The 19,970-nt window shown below is 37.0% G+C and overlaps 1 long non-coding RNA gene and 1 pseudogene across 1 annotated transcript in view; both read left to right on the top strand.

Moving 5' to 3' along the window:
• The window catches only part of LOC132482747 (uncharacterized), a 178,960-nt gene that overhangs the window by 102,373 nt on the left and 56,617 nt on the right, over positions 1-19,970 (top strand). The window contains exon 2 of the long non-coding RNA XR_009530945.1: positions 10,755-10,817. This is a non-coding gene — a long non-coding RNA (uncharacterized LOC132482747). The remainder of the gene's footprint in view (positions 1-10,754; positions 10,818-19,970) is intronic.
• Positions 730-1,230, top strand: LOC132482568 (ADP-ribosylation factor-like protein 5A; annotated as a pseudogene).

Here is a 19,970-nt window from a genome sequence, read left to right as displayed (position 1 = left end):
TGTGGTGCTGAGGAATACAATAAAAATAAAGAATTAAAAACTCAATGGAGGGGCTTCCCTGGTGGAGCAGTGGTTGAGAATCTGCCTGCTAATGCAAGGGACACGGGTTCGAGCCCTGCTCTGGGAGGATCCCACATGCCGTGGAGCAACTAGGCCCGTGAGCCACAACTACTGAGACTGCGCATCTGGAGCCTGTGCTCCGCAACAAGAGAGGCCGCAGTAGTGAGAGGCCCGCGCACCGCAATGAAGAGTGGCCCCCGCTTGCCACAACTAGAGAAAGCCCTCGCACAGAAATGAAGACCCAACAACACAGCAAAAATAAATAAATAAATAAATAAATAAACTCCTACCCCCAACATCTTCTAAAAAAAAAATAACTCTGGAGAATTTCAACAGTAGACTTGATCAATCAGAAAAAAGAATTATTGAATTTCAAGGCAAGTCACCTGAGCTAGAGGAGGAAAGTGGTCCACGAGGCTCATTGCAGACAATATGGAGGCAATGTGTGCAAGCCAGAAGAGTGCCCCAGAGGCAGCGTCCAGGCCATGGGTGTGGCAGAGAGGCCTGGGCTTTTGCATCCCTCTGGTTCCTAGGAAGCTGGCCAACAGTCAGTGCAGAAGCAGCAGCAGCAGAGGTGTAGGCTCCAGCACATCTTCCTCCTCTGCTTCAGCCTGAGCTGGGGGTGTCCAGGTCACCCAGGTGGCTGGAAAGGGTGTCAGCTACCCAAGAATGGGAATTCTCTTCACCAGGATATGGAGACTCTTTAAGCACCAGGAGCACAAAGTTATTGTTGGGGTGGATAACGCAAGGGAAAGTATCATCCTTTACCAGTTTTCTGTGAATGAAATTGTACATACATCCCTACAATAGGAAGTAATGTAGAAGAGATAGTAATTAATAATACATGCTTCCTCATGTGGAATACTGGTGGCCAAGAATCTCTTCATTCTTCCTGGAATACTTACTGTACTAACAGAGATTTTGTAATAGTTGTTGTGGACAGTACAGACCAAGAATTTCTGTAATTAGAGAACTCTATAAAATGTTAGCCCATGAGGACCTAAGGAAAGCTGGATTGCTGATTTTTGCTAATAAACAAGATAGTAAAAAGAATGCATGACTGTAGCAGAAATCTCCCAGTCTTTGGAACTAACTTTTATTAGAGATCGCCAGTGGCATACCCAGGCATGCTGTGCTTTTTACTGGGGAGAGACTACGCTAAGAAATTGAATGATTTCACAATTTAAGATTAGATGATCTCTACTGACCTTTCCTCACAGACTTTGTATAAACCAAGTGTCGGACTTTACCTGAAAGCTGTAAAAATGAATGGTTTATATATATATATAGATAGATAGATAGATAGATATAGATATATAGATATATAGATGAACTAATTTTTCTTCTTATAGAAAATGTTTAAGACCACTTATTTGAAAACAAACATGAAGTCTCACCTTCCAATCGGCTTTCTCATTAGCTCCTTCCAAACCAAGGGCTTAAAGCTGTGACTGACATTTTTCTCATCATAAGTCCTCTCGGGACATTGTATAGTCTGTACTAGGTAGAAAGGGAAAGGAAGACATTTTTAACTTTGAGAGCTTTATTATCAGTATATCCCTCCCTTGTTGAATGTTGTTCTCTTCTTGTTACAGTCAAAAGACAAATCAGCACAGATACTCAGTTTCCAATATTTTAAAATGTAATATAGCTTACAAAAAGTATTTTGCATAAGGTTGTTTATGTATTGTGTATATACTTGAAGTTCAAGTTAATGCTTTATGTTCTAAAGAAAAGCAAATTACACAAAAGTTAATATTCTTAGTTATGACCATAATGAGATCAGTATGGGTATTGGTTTTAAGTGCCATTTTATACTTTTTCCCTATGTTCTCTGTATTATACTAACCACCCCCCCAAATCACTGAGCTGCTCTTAAAATAATAATAAAGAAGAAGGAAAAATCTTGACATTGTGTACATACTGTTTTGTTGATCAAATCACATACATGAAACTAAGTAATCCAACTGAGTGAAATATCAAGTTCTTGGCTTAGTATTACTAATGGGCAGAATTGCACATCGAGCAATTATCAGATTGTTGCCTTTATTGGACCCTAAATTACTAAATAAACTGTTAATCCATCAATCAGCCTATCGTTCAGTGTATTTAAAATTATGAAGTGATTTTTTTCAGCATTAATTAAAAACTGTTGTGTGAAACATGTCTACCCAGAAAAGTATCACCCTATAAATATTACCAAATAATTTAGCTAGAGTCTTCTTAGGTATTAAATCATATGTCCAGCATTTAAAGTGAATTTGAGATTAAACATAAAACATATTTTCTAAGCAACAGAGATAATTTTTTAATTTGAAAAGTTCTTATTAGGAGTTGGAATAGTTTGACAATTGTAAAAAAAAAACAACCAAAAAACAATTTTTAATGCTTTCAAGAATTTGGTTTAAAAATTGATCAAGATGATATACTATTTTCACTAAGAAGTAACTTGGCCCAAAATACCTTTCATGTTTTCTTGGGTATTTTCTTTCAGTAGCTGAAAGTTGAAGGTATTTCTATTGTAACTGTAAACAAACTTATACTTAATGTGTTAAAACATATTCTTGAGTATTCAGTATATCTTCATGCCTTGAAACTCTGAAAGCTACTCCAAACTGGCATGTTTTAGAATATTCAAGAAAAAAATAATAACCACTTTTAATACCAGCCTTTTAGATTTCATGAAGATTTTGATGAGGAATAATATTACATGCTATAAGCACTGACAGAACTTTGAAAGTTCCCTTCTATGAAATATAAACTACCAATATCTAAATCCAAGGCAACCATGGGAGATCAGTGTTTAACACTGGATGTTTTGTGTTTTATATTTATACTATAATTGTCAAAATGCAAGTATAACATTTAATACTTGTCAACGTGCTTTTACAAAAGTAAATCCTAAGTTACTAAGCTTTGAAGAAAAGTCATTTTAAATTATACAGTCAGATGAACAAAAAGGAAAAAGAATGAAAAGCGTAAAAAAAAATCCTATAGGACTTATGGGACACTATCAAAATGAAAAAACATGAATTATGGAAGTCCCAGCAAGAGAAGAGAGAGAAAAAGGCAAAGCTTATTTAAAGAAATAATGAATTAAAACTTTCCAAAACTTGGAAGGGAAATGGACATCAAGTATCATGAATCTCTAAGGACTACAAAGAGGGTCAATCCAAAGAAGACTACACCTAGATACACTATAATAAAATTGTCAAAATTCAAGGAAAAAGAGAGAACTATGAAAGCAGCAAAGAAAAGTGGCATTGCACCTAACTAAAAGCTTTTGCTCAGCAAAGGAAACAAAATCAACAGAGTGAAAAGGCAGAATGGGAGAAAATGTTTATAAACCATATATCAGATAAGGGATTAATATCCAAAATATATAAGGAACTTATACAACTCAGTAGCAAAAACCCAAATAACCCAATTTAAAAAACGAGCAAATGACCTGAATATACAGTTCTCCAAAGAAGACTTACAAATGGCCAACAGGTATATGAAAAGGTGCTCAGCATCACTAGTTATCAGGGAAATGCAAATCAAAACCACAATGTGATATCACGTTACACCTGTTAGAATACCTTTTATCAAAAGTCAAAAGATAAGTGTTGGCAAGGATATGGAGAAAAGAGTACCTTTGTACATAGTTGGTGGGGATGTAGATTGGTATAGCCATTAGGGAAAACAGAATGGAGATTCCTCAAAAAATTAAAAATAGAACTATGGTAATGATACAGCAACTCTACTTCTGGGTATATATCCGCAGGAAATGAAATCAGTATGTCAAAGAGATATCTCTGTACGCCACTCCCATGTTCATTGCAGCATTATTCACAATAGCCAGGATATGGAAACATCCTAAGTGTACACTGATGGATGAAGAAAATGAGATATATGTGAGATATGTATGTATATATATACACACATACACATGCAATATATGATTTCATTTAAATGTGGAATCTAAAATAGTCAAACTCATAGAAACAACAGAATGTTGGTCGCCTGGGGTTGGGTGAAGGGAGAAGTGGGGAGATATTGGTCAAGGAGTACAAAGTTTCAGTTATAGAAGATAAGTTCTAGAGATCTAGTATACAGCAATGTGACTACAGTCGACAATACTGTATTTTATACTTGAAATTTACTAAGAGAGTAGATCCTGTGTCCTCACTGCAAAGTAAGAAAAGAAAAAGAAAATTGAGAGTGCGAAGTGATAATTAGCTGGATTGTGTGATTATCTCACAGAGAATATCTATATGAAAACATCAACTTGTACACTTTAAATATATTCAACTTTTATTCGTTAATTATACCTTAATAAAGCTGGAAAAAAGATTAGAAAGAGGCAGTGGTATAGAGTGGTTAGGTGCACCAGCAACTTTCCAACTGGTGTCAGGCAGAACTTTGTTCAAATGCTAGCTCCTCTACTAAGTAGCTCTATAAATTTGTGCAAGTTAATAAATCTCTGTCAGCCTCACTTTCCTCTGCTCATATAATGGCTGTAGTAATAATAATACCTATTGCATAAGGATTCTTAAAATATTTAGCACAGCATCTGGTCCACATTAAGTATTTATTACTTTTATTATAGAGCCTTAATCGAATGACAAATGAACTGCTTGAGTTTTAACCATGGTCTGGTATGAGTCTAGGTTATTGATCCAAGTTGGTAAATTCAGTGTCTTCTGAACTTTACCCCAGCCATGTCCCTTACTATATTGGATACCTCTCAAATATATATTTTATATCTATACTCTTGCCCCAGGCCCATATTGTCTTGTCCATGCTTTAAAGTCATTTAACATTCTCAAGGAATAGTAATTCAACAGATATAGATGGATTTTTAAGATTTTGCTGGTCTGTTTTATTATGGCTTATTGACATATAAATGTGTTAATAAATGTTTAATAACTGGCTATCTAGAAACATGCATACGTGCATGATTGTAAATTTCACTAACAAAGAGTATGTATAGCACACAATTTACAAATAAAATATACTATACTCTATCACAAATTCCATATAATCAATTGATTCTCACTGAATGCTGTCTTTGTTTTTGGTGAGCTTGTGTATTAATAGCCAAGCTGTGGTTGTAATTAACAAACGAATGTAGTTCTGGCATTGAGTGTTGACTGATATTTTTGTTTCTATTAGTGAATAAGATGAAAGTGAAAAAATGGAAAGTGTCAGAACATAGCATGTTCATCAGTGATGTGAGTGACTTTTCTGCTGAATCACCCAATAGTTTTTGAATACTGGAATAGTAATTCCTCAATTTTTTTTGCTATTTAGAGTGTAATGGTCACAGACCTAATTTTAAAGTTTAATCAGCATTAAGATTTTCTCTATCATGTTTTTGCTAGACAATAAAAACAACAACAAAAATAAATAAAGCAAGCCATTATTTGTAGTATTTACCAATTTCTGTGGTGTAAATATTCCAGAACTCCATGGCCAAGTTCAAATGACCCACATGATGTCACTGAACATAGAGTTGAGATATGTAGCAGTAAACATTACAGATAATATTCCCACCACACAATCAATATATACAACCTTATGTATAAATAATAGTATAATATAATTAACTGATGAGTTTTGAGTTTTTATTTCTTTGGTTTTAATATAATTTGCCTAATTCTAAGTTTATATAACTTATTTTTTAATGGCTTGCAAAATTTTTGAAAACGTAACAATTGACTCTCAAGAGCCATCTCAAGCACAACACTGTTATAAATGTCGTAGTATTTGCTCCGCCCCCCCCCCCCTTTTTTTTGGCTGCACTGCATGGCTTGGGGGATCTTAGTTCCCCGACCAGGGATTGAACCTAGGCCCCAGCAGTGAAAACACCGAGTCCTAACCACTGTACTGCCAGGGAATTCCCATGCCCTCAATTTTTAAAATAGCCTTCCATAACTGCTCTTCTCCCTCTGGCCACTTCCACCTATATCTCTGTTTTCTATTTTTGTCAGCCAAAAATCTTTAAAAGTTACTTTTATCCACTCTCCCCATTTCTTTATTTCCCATCAACCCACTACAGTTTAGTTTACTGCCACATTCCTCCATAAAAACAGATCTGGCTAAGGTTACCAGTGTCTCTAAGTTAAATAGATTTTACTATTCTCATTTTATTTGACCTCTTAGCAGCAATGTTTACTGTTGACAAACGACTAAATCCTTCCTGAAAACTCTTTTCCCTTAGGTTCTACCATACTTATTTTACTTCTCTGCTTCTCTGCCCATTCCTTCTCTTCTCCTTTGCAAATGCATCTTCCTCGACCCAGCTGTTATATGTTGTAATCAAGATTGTTCCTAGACCCCACTGTCTTCTAATTCTATAATCCTTCCCAAGATTTCAATTACCACATATATTCAGATGACTAAAATATATATATATATATATATATATATATATATACACATTTATATATCCCCCCAATTTTTAAAGTGTAAAATTTGTTTTGTATATGTATACCATCACCACAATCAAGATAATGAACATATCCTTTACCCTCAAAAGTTTCCTGGTGTCCACTTATAATCTCTCTTTCCTAGCCAATGCAACCACCATTCCCCAAGCAACCACTCATCTGCTTCCTGTCACTATAGACTAGTTTGCATTTTATCAAGGCTCATATATATATATATATATATATATATATATATATATATATATATATATATATATATATATGTATATATAAATGGGATCCTACACTCTATTTTCTGGCTTTTTTCACTCAGCGTAATTATTTTAAGATTCATCTATATTGTTGCCTGTATTAATAACTTATTGTTATTGCTGAGTAGCATTCCAATATATGGATACGCTGAAATTTGTTCATTCATTCACTTATATCAATAAGACATTTGGGTTGTTTCCGGTTTGAGATTATTACAAATAGAGCTGCTATGAACATTTATGTATAAATCTTAGTAGGGGACATATGCTTTAATTTCTGTTGGGTAAATCCCTAGGAATGCAAAGGCTGATTTGTATGGCAGGTTTATTTTTAACATTATAATAAATTGCTTACTGTTTTTAAAGTGGTTGTGTAATTTTGCATTCCCACCAGCAGTGTATCTGATTTCTGCATCCTTACCAATGTGTGGTATTTTCAGTCTTTTTAATTATAGCCTTTCTAGTAGGTATGTAGCAGTATCTTATTATGGTTTTAATAGACACCTTATTAATGGCTAATGATCTTGAGCATAATTTAATGTGCTTATTTGCTGAGTTTCTTTTGTTACATTTTCAAATATTTTGCCCATTTTTAATTCAGTGGTTTCTATTCTAACAAGTTATAAAAGTGTTTTTAGATATTTTAGAAGTTCTTGGTCAGGTATTTGCTTTACAAATATTTTCTCCAAGTCTATGGCTCATCTTTTCACACTTGTGTATCATAGTCTTTTTAAGATATACTTTTTTTTCTTTTTTCTTTTTTTTTTCCCTGCGGTACATGGGCCTCTCACTGTTGTGGCCTCTCCCGTTGAGGAGCACAGGATCCATCTGGACGCGCAGGCTCAGCGGCCATGGCTCACGGGCCCAGCCGCTCCACGGCATGTGGGATCTTCCCGGACCGGGGCACGAACCCGTGTCCCCTGCATCGGCAGGCGGACTCTCAACCGCTGCGCCACCAGGGAAGCCCAAGATATACTTTTGATGAACCGTTATTTACTGAGTATTTTTTAATTCATTTTTGTTGTATTTAAGATATCTTTGTTAAATCCAAGGTTAAGATTATCTCCTGTTTTCTTCTAAAAGTTGTATGATGTTCATTTCTCTATTTGGGTTGTGATATACTTTCTATTCATTTTTATATATGGTGTGATTGAGGTTGAAGTTAAATTTTTCTTTTGTCTATCTAATATTTCCAGCACCATTTTCTCAAAAGATCATCTTGTCACCAGGAATTACCTTGGCAAATTTGTTCAAAAATTAATTGACTATATATGAGTGACTCTCTATATGGAATCTTTCCTATTCCATTGATCCATGTGTCTGTACATCCATATACACTACACTGCCCTGATTATCTTTTTTTCAGCTTTATTAACATACAATTTGACAGATAATATTGTATAACTTTAAGGTATACAATGTGTTGATTTGATACACTTATATGTTGCAAAATGATTACTACATTTGGGTTGTTTCCAGTTTGAGATTATTACAAGTAGAGCTGCTATGAACATTTAGCATTAGCTAATACGTCTGTCACATCACATAATTATCATTTCTTTTCTGTAGTAAGAACATGTAAGATCTAGAATAAGTCATGAAGTGAGGTAGTAAGTCTTCCAGCTTTATTCTTTTTTTTCCAAATTGTGTATATATTAATATGTAAGTAAAGGGGTACATTATAGCAATTATCAAGATAATTCTGATGATCCTCAGTATACCGTTGCTGGTCCTATCCATTGCTCATTGTCTTCAATGGAATTCTTTTTCCACTTTATTTTCCAAATGTAGATATGGGGGTGAAAATTATATAAATCAAAAAATGGTAAACGGAAGGCTGCTTCTTAGGGTACTCAATTTTAATTGCACTAGGTCAATATTAATGAAGTTTAGCCAGGGCATTTATCCGCCAAGAATATTGTGACATAAATTCATGGCTTGGAAAGGCTACCTAAAGGAAATTCCTGAGATTCCATGCCACTATATTATTATATTTTATTAATTTGATGAGATAAAAGTGACTACTAATGAATATGTTGCACCATTCTCTTCTCAATATAGAAGCAACTTTAACGTTATATCTATACAAGCATAAAAGCAACCAGCTACAATTTGAATAATTCAATCAAGTAACTGGATTTTTTTATGACATCAAATGACCAGTTTGACTTTCACTGAATTGACTGGTTGGTTGACACTTGGAGGAGCATTAACTTGTCATCCTCATCATTACCATGACATAGTATTTATTAAGCATCCACAGTTGCAAGTGATATAAAGTTAGCCAAATAATTGTAGACTCTGCCCTTTAGGAGTTTATGATCTGGAAACTCAACATATCCAGATGAGCTAGATGCCATTTAGCAGAGTACTGCTTGTGGGACTTTGAGAAATACTACTAAGTGGCTGTAAAAGATCAATTTTCTACACAAAGTGCCAAACTATGGACTAGAAAGTAAAGTAGTGCACATGGTGGGTGCGGGCAGGTGATCTTCTCACTTGAGATGGTGCTATTTGCGCCGAATTTCAACTACAGATATCCTCTCCCTTCAAAAGATTGAAGCAGCACTTTTTAGAGAGAGAAAATGACATGTCTGAGCTTATCAAAAGCAAATGAGTCCTTCGGGAATCTGGGAGTGAGTAATGATGGTGGGGGATGCAGCAGGGAAAATGGTATTTTTGGCATCAGAATAACTAGGCTGTATTCCAGCTTTGTCCCTCATGGGTGGGCACTGGGTAATTTATTTAACTTCTCTGCATCATAGTTTAATTATTCACCTGTAAAATGAGAAAGGTGTAATCATGTTTATGCCTTCACGATATCTGAAAATTGTGCAGAGATCCTGCAATGAAAAGTGAACCCAAAATGAATTTATACAAGAACAGTCACAATAATGAATGTTTCTTTCTAACTAGGCTGAGAGGGCTATACTTTTGAAGGAAATAAAGAATTTGTATGAAATGCAGTATTTATGGGTTGCAATAGTTTTACCTCTTAAAAAATACTCTGTTATAATCCAGTTAAAGTATTTTGTTACATGGTTCATTTAGAGCTTATTCTTTGCTATTACAAATGAAATATGTCTAATCAATAGTTTATCTATTAGAATTCCCTTTTTGGGGAGGAATCACAGAATGTAAGTTTCAGGAAGCCCATTAGAAATAATGTGATCCTATTCTCTATATGAGAACATAAGGAACCTTTGAGAGTGAACTACTTGCCCAAGGTTGAACGATAAGCCAAAAGGAAAGCCAGTACTAGAATTCAGGTTTCCTGTTTATTTCAGTGCTTCTGTAAAGTATTTCTGTCTCATAATCTTTCATTTCTAGAAAGTGTGTCACAATGGACAACCACTTCATGAACTCAGAAGGGACAGCTGGTATTTCTGAGTGGGCATTACTGTGTGCCAGGTATAGTGCTAAAGGTTGGGCATATGCTATTTCAAATAGTCCTCACACAATCCTGAGGAGGCATTAGCAACTATTCAACAGATGAGGAAACAGGATGAGAAAATTTAAGTAACTTACTCAAAGTCACACTACTAGGAGTAGTTGAGTGAAGGTTCATGTTCCAGTCTGTCTGACACAAAAGCCCATCTTTCCACTACGTCATACACTCTCCCTGGGAAAGTGCCATTACCATTTTGAAAATTCTTCAGGGCCCAACTAGATGAGTCAGCAGAACTAATTGGACATGACATTGGGCAGTTCATCTTAAATTCTGTTTTTCTTCCCATGCTCTTCTTCCACATTTCAGTGATCGTGTTCATTCTTAGACATCCAGCTCTACTCAAGCTGTTCTTAGTATCCTTTATGGGCATGGCTTCCTCAGACAATATTTAAAATTACATTTTCTCATGATTATTCCATATTTATCTGTTGCATTACTTTTTCTCCATTTAAACTCCTGATTGCCTAATTAACTTTAGTATTTATTTGGAAGGAAAATAATATGATGTTTACACTGTGCAGACGTGATAGAGGCTTACTGTATTTTTTTTTCTTCCAGACATTATTCCATTTGCCCAATGACATAAGACAATCGACGTGACACCTTTTCTACATCCATTAGGTAAGAACTGGGACCTCCTTGTCTAGTTTCAGTGCATCAAACTCAAACTATAACTGAAAAAACACAAGCTGAAGGAATTTAGGAACAAATAGCCTGAGAACAATCTATTTATTTGCTGTTCACAGAAAGAATATGGGTGGAGTTTGCAATGCCTATTAGTTATAAACTCTTGGTAATGTTGTTTACATTAAATAAGATAATGAGTATAAAATGCTTAGCACATATGTAAATGCTTAAAAAGACTTAGTTATCATATATTGCTTTGGATGCTACAGAAAGTTGCAGAAACTAAAGAGCATCTGATTAAATTTGGAGTGGAGAAAGGTCCATTTAGGTTTGAGTTATTTTCTAAGTCAATACCTATTGAGAGACTGACTCTGTGTGTGTTTGTGTGTGGCGGGGGAGACTAGCTAATTAAGCGGATGCAATATAGAAGTTCTAGATTATTATGTAAGTCAAACTGATATGATCTCAATTTTTCCTTTATATTTGGGATAAGTTAGTAAAAAGTATTCGTACCTAATGATATAATAACTAAATCCTGAGGCCCTTAACTGTCAAAGATTAAATGTTTTCTTCCAGGCAGATATATGTGAAAAAAATATATTGTTGCTTGTCTCCAATGAAACACATTTAAATGTAAGGATGAAACCTGCACATTTGCATGACCTGATTACTCATAATAGGAGAGAATACTGTATATTTTAATATATAATTAAATTCAGCAGATAAAAAACTGTTCATTCTCATTCTGATGAAAAACAGTTCTTAAAATATCCAGGATTGCATCTACCATGAGATATGTAACAAAAGCCTTTATTTGGCTTTAAAATCATTGATCTGATTTGGAGCTGTCAGGCAGGTATGTTAATACAGACAGTGTTTCTGGCCAGGGCAGTGTCTATTTTGCCTGAGCAGACTGCTCTGCCATCACTGCCTATTTACAGAACAATGTAGAACAGGGTAGGCATATCTGCAGGGCAAAACATTATTTTATCTCAATTGTAGGGTTGCATATTAACCTGGGAGTAGGAAGCTATCCTTTCCTATCACCTACTTTGAAATCAAATGCATAGAGTAATTTTTCACCTTTTGTAAATCTATCACTCGTATTTCTTTCTTGAAAGCTACTACCATGTTATCTCATATTTAGCTGAGTACATAACTTGTTCCAATTCTTTAGGGAGTTTCACTATGTATAAAGCTTAAAATTTAATGAAATTAGACTTTAGATAAGGGGTAATATAAAAGCAAGATTTCTTTTTGATCTATTAGCCCAGAGAAAACTAGAAAAACAGGAGATCACTGAGAAAATTTGGTATTGTATATAACCATTTTTATACAGTAGCTTTGACAAATAGGCATGTCCCACTCCTCTACAGAAATGCTAAATATATATTACTAAACACAGTGATCAGACAAAATAGTGATTTAGGAGAGCAACTGATTGGTTAAATTTTCAGAGAGTTATGTTATTCAATGATCCAAATTAGTGGTGTACTTTGAAAAATTTGAGGGGGGGAATAAAATTGCAGACAACCTATCTGCAGCTAATCAGATCCTTGAGCGTGATTCTGAGGCATGTTTGATGATGTGTTAATCTATTTGAAAATGATGAGGTAGTAACTTAAAACAGGTTTGGAGAATCCATATAACTCAAAATATGTGCTTGATCACAACCTGGCCTCAGTCAGTCTAACCAATAAGCATTTACTGAAGTACTCTGGTTTGGGAAAGGTCATTGTATGATATAAGACACAGTGGAGTCTCTATGGATGTGTGTGTAAATCTGTCTCTGTTGTGGGATGATAGAGGAATTGATATTATTATCAGTAAAAAAGAAACTAAACACTATCACTTCTATAAGAAAATATCTCCTATTCAGCATCTCCTTCTTCCCTTATTTCCAGTATCATGCTGCTTTTAACACAGAAAATAGAGAAGTAGGAGACAGACTGGCTAGTCATGGTTAAAAAACATTCTGTTGATGCTAATAAGAAGTTAATGAACAGACAAAAGGGCTTTCTCGGCCTTCCCCTTCATGCAAGGCACACAAAAAAGACATTATAAAAAGACAATGAAAAATAACCCATGATTTCAATCACTTCTTTTTTTTTTTTTCTTCTGACTGCTCTTTTGTCTCAAAGAACTGTGTCCAATCTGGCCTCATTTCTCCCACAATGTGCCTACTGTGTGGCATCCACATTGTGTAGCCAAAAAAAAAAAAAAATGGAGTTTAGAAACAAATTTGAGTTCCACCACTGTATAATCCTAGGCAAATTGCTTAACGTTTTCTGACATTTACTTTACAAACTGAAAAAAAGATTATGTGAGGATATAATGATCTCTACAGAATTACTTTACTATGTGTGAAATTCTAGTGCTCATAAACTTCTGTTTACCTCTTCCTCAGCCATAAGGATTTTGGTTCAAGTGTTTATCTGAATTTCAAATCATATATGATTAGGATAGTTGTAAATAGGAGGGGGAACTATGGACTACACATGAAATTGGAAAGTAAAGGAAATAAGGAAAATTAAACCATCCTTAGGATTCTCTTCCTCTGTTAGACATGAGAAAGCTAAAAGTAGTGGCAGAGTCAAGGAGTAGGATTCACTCTTCCATAATATCCACTGGCCACTTACATACATATATGGTTACTCTTAAATAAGAATACTTTTTAAACCAAAACAATGTGCTGGGGCTTCCCTGGTGGTGCAGTGGTTGAGAGTCCACCTGCCGATGCAGGGGACACGGGTTTGTGCCCCGGTCCGGGAAGATCCCACATGCCACAGAGCGGCTAGGCTTGTGAGCCATGGCCACTGAGCCTGTGCTCTGCAACAGGAGAGGCCACAACAGTGAGAGGCCCGCGTACCACAAAAAACAACAACAACAACGTGCTGGCTATGTAAATGCAACATCAAGATGAGTGTCCTATAACACTCCTACAACTAGATAAACATAGGTAGAACAATGAAATTGGACCCCTATCTTGCACTAATCATAAAAATTAGCTCAAAATGGATCAAAGACTCAAACCTAAGAGTCAGTGATACCATAACAAACACTCCTTGAAGAATCTCCTTGCCATTGGTTTTGGCAATGACTTTTTGGATATGACACCAAAAGAACAAACAACAAAAGCAAAAATCAACAAATGGGACTACATCAAGCTTAAAAGCTTCCACACAGCAAAAGAAACAACAAACAGAATGAAAAGGCATCATAAAGAATGGGAGAAAATTTTTACAAACCATATATCAGATAAGCAGTTAATATGCAAAATATATAAACAGCTCATACAACTCAATATTAAAAAAAAAACAAACAAGCAACACAATTTAAAAAAGGGCAGAAGACCTAAATGGCCATTTGGATGTCTTCTTTGCAAAAATGTCTAACAAACAGGTACATGAAAAGATACTCAACATCACTGATCATCAGGAAAATGCAAATCAAAACCACAAAGAAACATCACCTCACACCTGTCAGAATTGCTATCATCAAGAAGACAAGACAGGAGACTCTTCAAGATGGCAGAGGAGTAAGACGTGGAGATCACCTTCCTCCCCAAATACATCAGAAATACATCTACATGTGGAACAACTCCTACAGAACACCTACTGAACACTGGTAAAAGACCTCAGACTTCCCGAAAGGCAGGAAACTGCCCACGTACCTGGGTAGGGCAACAGAAAAAAGAAAAAACAGAGACAAAAGAATAGGGACAGAACCTGCACCAGTGGGAGGGAGCTGTGAAGGAGGAAAGGTTTCCACACACTAGGAAGCCACTTCACTGGCAGAGAAGGGGGGTGGGCGGGGTGGGGGGAAGCTTCAGAGCCATGACGGAGAGGGCAGCAACAGGGGTGCGGAGGGCAAAGCGGAGAGGTTACCACACAGAGGATTGGTGCGACCAGCACTCACCAGCCCAAGAGGCTTGTCTGCACACATGCCAGGGTGGGCATGGGCTGGGAGCTGAGGCACGAGCTTCTGAGGTCAGACCCCAGGGAGAGGACTGGGGCTGGCTGCGTGAACACAGCCTGAAGGGGGCTAGTGCGCCACAGCTAGCGAGGAGGGAGTCCGGGAAAAACTCTGGACCTGCCTAAGAGGCAAGAGACCACTGTTTCGGCATGTCTGAGGAGAGGAGATTCAGAGCACCTCTTAAACGAGCTTCAGAGATGGGTGTGAGCCACGGCTGTCAGCATAGATACCAGAGATGGGCATGAAACACTGAGGCTGCTGGTGCCGCCACCAAGAATCCTGTGTGCAAGCACAGGTCACTATCCACACCTCCCCTCCCAGGAGCCTGTGCAGCCCGCCACTGCCAGGGTCCCGTGATCCAGGGAAAACTTCTCCAGGAGAACACATGGTGTGCCTCAGGCTGTTGTAATGTCATGTAGGCCTCTGCCACCAAAGGCTCGCCCTGAATTGCATACCCCTCCCTCCCCCCGGCCTGAGTGAGCCAGAGCCCCCTAGTCAGCTGCTCCTTTAACCCCCCTCCTGTCTGGATGAAGAACAGACGCCAAAGGGTGACCTACATGCAGAGGCGGGTCCAAATCCAAAGCTGAACCCCAGGGGCTGTGCGAACAAAGAAGAGAAAGGGAAATTTCTCCATGCAGCCTCAGGAGCAGCGGATTAAATCTCCACAGTCAACTTGATGTACCCTGAATCTGTGGAATACCTGAATAGGCAATGAATCACCCCAAAATTGAGACAGTGGACTTTGGGAGCAACTGTAGACTTGGGGGTTTGCTGTATGTGACTGACTAGTTTCTGATTTTTAAGTTAATCGTGGTTTACTGGTTGGGTTGCTCTCTTTTTCTTTAAATTTTTAAATTTTAATAATTAAAAAATTTTTTATTTTAATATTTTATTTTATTTTTTCTTTCTTTTTTTGGTCCCTTTTCTTCTGAGCTGTGTGGCTGACAGGGTCTTGGCGCTCCGGCCAGGTATCAGGCCTGAGCCTCGGAGATGGGAGAGCCAAGTTCATGACAGTGGACCAACAGAGACTTCTCGGCAACACGTAATATCAATCGGCGAGAGATCTCCCAGAGATCTCCATCTCAACTCTAAGACCAGCAAGTTCCAGTGCTGGACACCCCATGCCAAAAAACTAGCAAGACAGGAACACAACCCCACCCATATGCAGAGAGGCTGCCTAAAATCATATTAAGGTCACAGACACGCCAAAACACACCACGAGATGCAACACTGCCCACCACAAAGACAAGATCCAGCCCCACCCACCAGAACACAGGCACCAGTCCCCTCCACCAGGAACCCTACACAAGCCACTGAGTCAACCTTACCCACTGGAGGCAGACAACAAAAACAACAGGAACTATGAACCTGCAGCCTGCGAAAAGAGACCCCAAACACAGCAAGTTAAGCAAAATAAGACACAGAAATACACAGCAAATGAAGGAACAAAGTAAAAACCCACCAGACCAAACAAATGAAGAGGAAATAGGCAGTCTACCTAAAAACGAATTCAGAGTAATGATAGTAAAGATGATCCAAAATAGTGGAAATAGAATGGAGAAAATAAAAGAAACGTTGAACAAGGACCTGGAGGAACTAAAGAGCAAACAATGATGAATAACACAGTAAAAGAAATTAAAAATTCTCTAGAAGGGATCAATAGCAGAATAACTGAGGCAGAAGAATGGATAAGTGACCTGACCTGGAAGATAAAATAGTGGAAGTAACTACTGCAGAGGAGAATAAAGAAAAAAGAATGAAAAGAATTGAGGACAGACTCAGAGACCTCAGGGGCAGCATTAAATGCACCAACATTCAAATAATAGGGGTCCCAGAAGAAAAAGAGAAAGGGATTTAGAAAATATTTCAAGAGATTATAGTTGAAAACTTCCCTAACATGGGAAAGGAAATAGTCAATTAAGTCCAGGAAGCACAGAGAGTCCCATACAGGATAAATCCAAGGAGAAACACACCAGGACACATATTAATCAAACTATCAAAAATTAAATTCAAAGAAAAAATATTAAAAGCAGCAAGGGAAAAGCAACAAATAACATACAAGGGAATCCCCATAAGATTAACAGCTGAGCTTTCAGGAGAAACTCTACAAGCCAGAAGGGAGTGGCAGGACATATTTAAAGTGATGAAAGGGAAAAGCTCACAACCAAGATTACTCTACACAGCACGGATCTCATTCAGATTCGACAGAAAAATTAAAACCTTTACAGACAAGCAAAAGTTAAGAGAATTCAGCACCACCAAACCAGCTTTACAACAAATGCTAAAGGAACTTCTCTAGGCAGGAAACACAAGAGAAGGAAAAGACCTACAAAAACAAACCCAAAACAATTAAGAAAATGGTAATAGGAACATACATATCTATAATTACCTTAAATGTAAATGAATTAAATGCTCCAACCAAAAGACATAGACTGGCTGAATGGATACGAAAACAAGACCTGTATATGTGCTGTCTATAAGAGACCCACCTCAGACCTAGGGACACGTACAGACAAAGTGAGGGGATGGAAAAATATATTCCATGCAAATGGAAATCAAAAGAAAGCTGGAGCAGGAATTCTCATATCAGACAAAATAGACTTTAAAGACTATAACAAGGGACAAAGAAGGACACTACATAATGATCAAGGGATCAATCCAAGAAGAAGATATAACAATTGTTAATATTTACGCACCCAACATAGGAACACCTCAATACATAAGGCAAATGCTAAAAGCCATAAAAGGGGAAATCAACAGTAACACAATCATAGTAGGGGACTTAAACACCCAACTTTCACCAATGGACAGATCAACCAAAATGAAAATAAATAAGGAAACACAAGCTTTAAATGACACATTAAACAAGACGGACTTAATTGATATTTATAGGACATTCCATCCAAAAACAACAGAATACACTTTCTTCTCAAGTGCTCATGGAACATTCTCCAGGATAAATCATATCTTGGGTCACAAATCAAGCCTTGGTAAATTTAAGAAAATTGAAATTGTATCAAGTATCTTTTCCAACCACAATGCTATGAGACTAGATATCAATTACAGGGAAAGAAACTGTAAAAAATACAAACACATGGAAGCTAAACAATACACTACTAAATAACCAAGAGATCACTGAAGAAATCAAAGAGAAAATTAAAAAATACCTAGAAATAAATGACAATGAAAACACTATGCTCCAAAACCTATGGGATGCAGCAGAAGCAGTTCTAAGAGGGAAGTTTATAACAATACAATCCTACCTCAAGAAACAAGAGACGTCTCAAATAAACAACCTAACCTTACACCTAAAGCAACTAGAGAAAGAAGAACAAAAACCCCCAAAGTTAGCAGAAGGAAAGAAATCATAAAGATCAGAGCAGAAATAAATGAAAAAGAAATGAAGGAAACAATAGCAAAGATCAATAAAACTAAAAGCTGGTTCTTTGAGAAGATAAACAACATTGAAAAACCATTAGCCAGACTCATCAAGAAAAAAAGGGAGAAGACTCAAATCAACAGAAAAAAAATTTCTTTTTACTCAGCCATAAAAAGAAATGAAATTGAGTTATTTGTAGTGAGGTGGATGGACCTAGACTCTGTCAGACAGAGTGAAGTAAGTCAGAAAGAGAAAATCAAATACTGTATGCTAACACATACATATGGAATCTAAAAAAACAAACAAACAAAAAAACCCATGGTTCTGAAGAACCTAGGGGCAGGACAGGAATAAAGACACAGACGTAGAGAATGGACTTGTGGACACGAGCAGGGGGAAGTGTAAGCTGGGAAGAAGTGAGAGGGTGGCATTGACATATATACACTCTCAAATGTAGAATAGATAGCTAGTAGGAAGCAGCCACATTGGACAGGGAGATCAACTCAGTGCTTTGTGACCACCTAGAGGGGTGGGTGGGAAAGGGAAGGTGGGAGGGTGATGCAAGAGGTGGGGCATATGGGGATATATGTATATGTATAGCTGATTCACTTTGTTATACAACAGAATCTAACACATCAATGTAAAGCAATTATACTCCAATAAAGATGTTAAAAAGACAAGAGGGTTCTGGTTCAAAATGGTAACACAGGAACATCCTGAATTCACCTCTCCCTATACACCGAATGTACAGCTACATATGGAACAATTTCCTCTGGGAAAAAACCTTAAACTAGCTGAATGACTCCTCAGCAGTGGGCAAACAAGAAAAAAAAATCCATATTAAAGTGGGTAAGAGGCAGAGACACAGTCTTGCCATAAATCCCAACCACAGCATGGTGACCCACAATTGGGAGAGATCTGAAAACCTGGATATCCTCCCTGAGAAGTGAATGGTTTGAACCTCTCACATCAGGCACTACATTGTTTAAGACCATATTCTGGAAGATGAGCCGCCTAATCATCTAGCTTTGAAAACCAACAGGGCTTGTGTCCACAAGGACTACAGTGCTATAGTGAACTGAGAAACAGCTGTCAAAGGGCTCATGTGCTGAGACCCACCACCCCAGGGCCAAGTGCTAAAGCAACCAATCAATGATCCCAAAGAGACTCACACCCAGATACATTATAACTAAAATGTTAAAAGTTAAACACAAGAAAAGAATAAAAGCACAAGAGAAAAACTTGTTATATACAAGGTAACCCACATAATACTATAAGCAGATCTGTCAACAGAAACATTGCAGGCCAGAAGTGAATGGCATGATATATAGTCAAAGTGCTGAAAGAAAAAAATAACTTCCAACCAAGAATATGCTACCTGGTGAAGTTACCATTCAGAATTAAAGGGGAGAGAGTTTTCTAGACAAGCAAAAGCTAAAGGATTTCATCACCAAGAAACCAGCCTTACAAGCAATGTTAAAGGAACTTCTTTAAGCTGAAAAGAAAGAGTACTAATTAAAAGAGAAAACATACAAAAGTATAAATCTCACTGGTAAGGGCAAATACATATATAACTACAATAGTTAAGGGATACACATAATAAAGAGATGTACAATGTGACCTCAAAAACCTAAAATGTGGTAGGGTGTAAGGGAGAGTAAAAATATAGAACGTTAGTATGCATTCAAACTTAAGTTTTTATCAGCTTAAAATACACTGTTATAAATATAAGCTGTTATATGTAAACCTTGTGCTAACCACAAAACAAGAACCTATAGTAGGGCCTCCCTGGT

The sequence above is a fragment of the Mesoplodon densirostris genome, chromosome X, assembly GCF_025265405.1.
Source record: "Mesoplodon densirostris isolate mMesDen1 chromosome X, mMesDen1 primary haplotype, whole genome shotgun sequence".
Lineage (NCBI taxonomy): Eukaryota > Metazoa > Chordata > Mammalia > Artiodactyla > Ziphiidae > Mesoplodon > Mesoplodon densirostris.
This window is presented reverse-complemented; position numbering and strand designations above follow the sequence as displayed.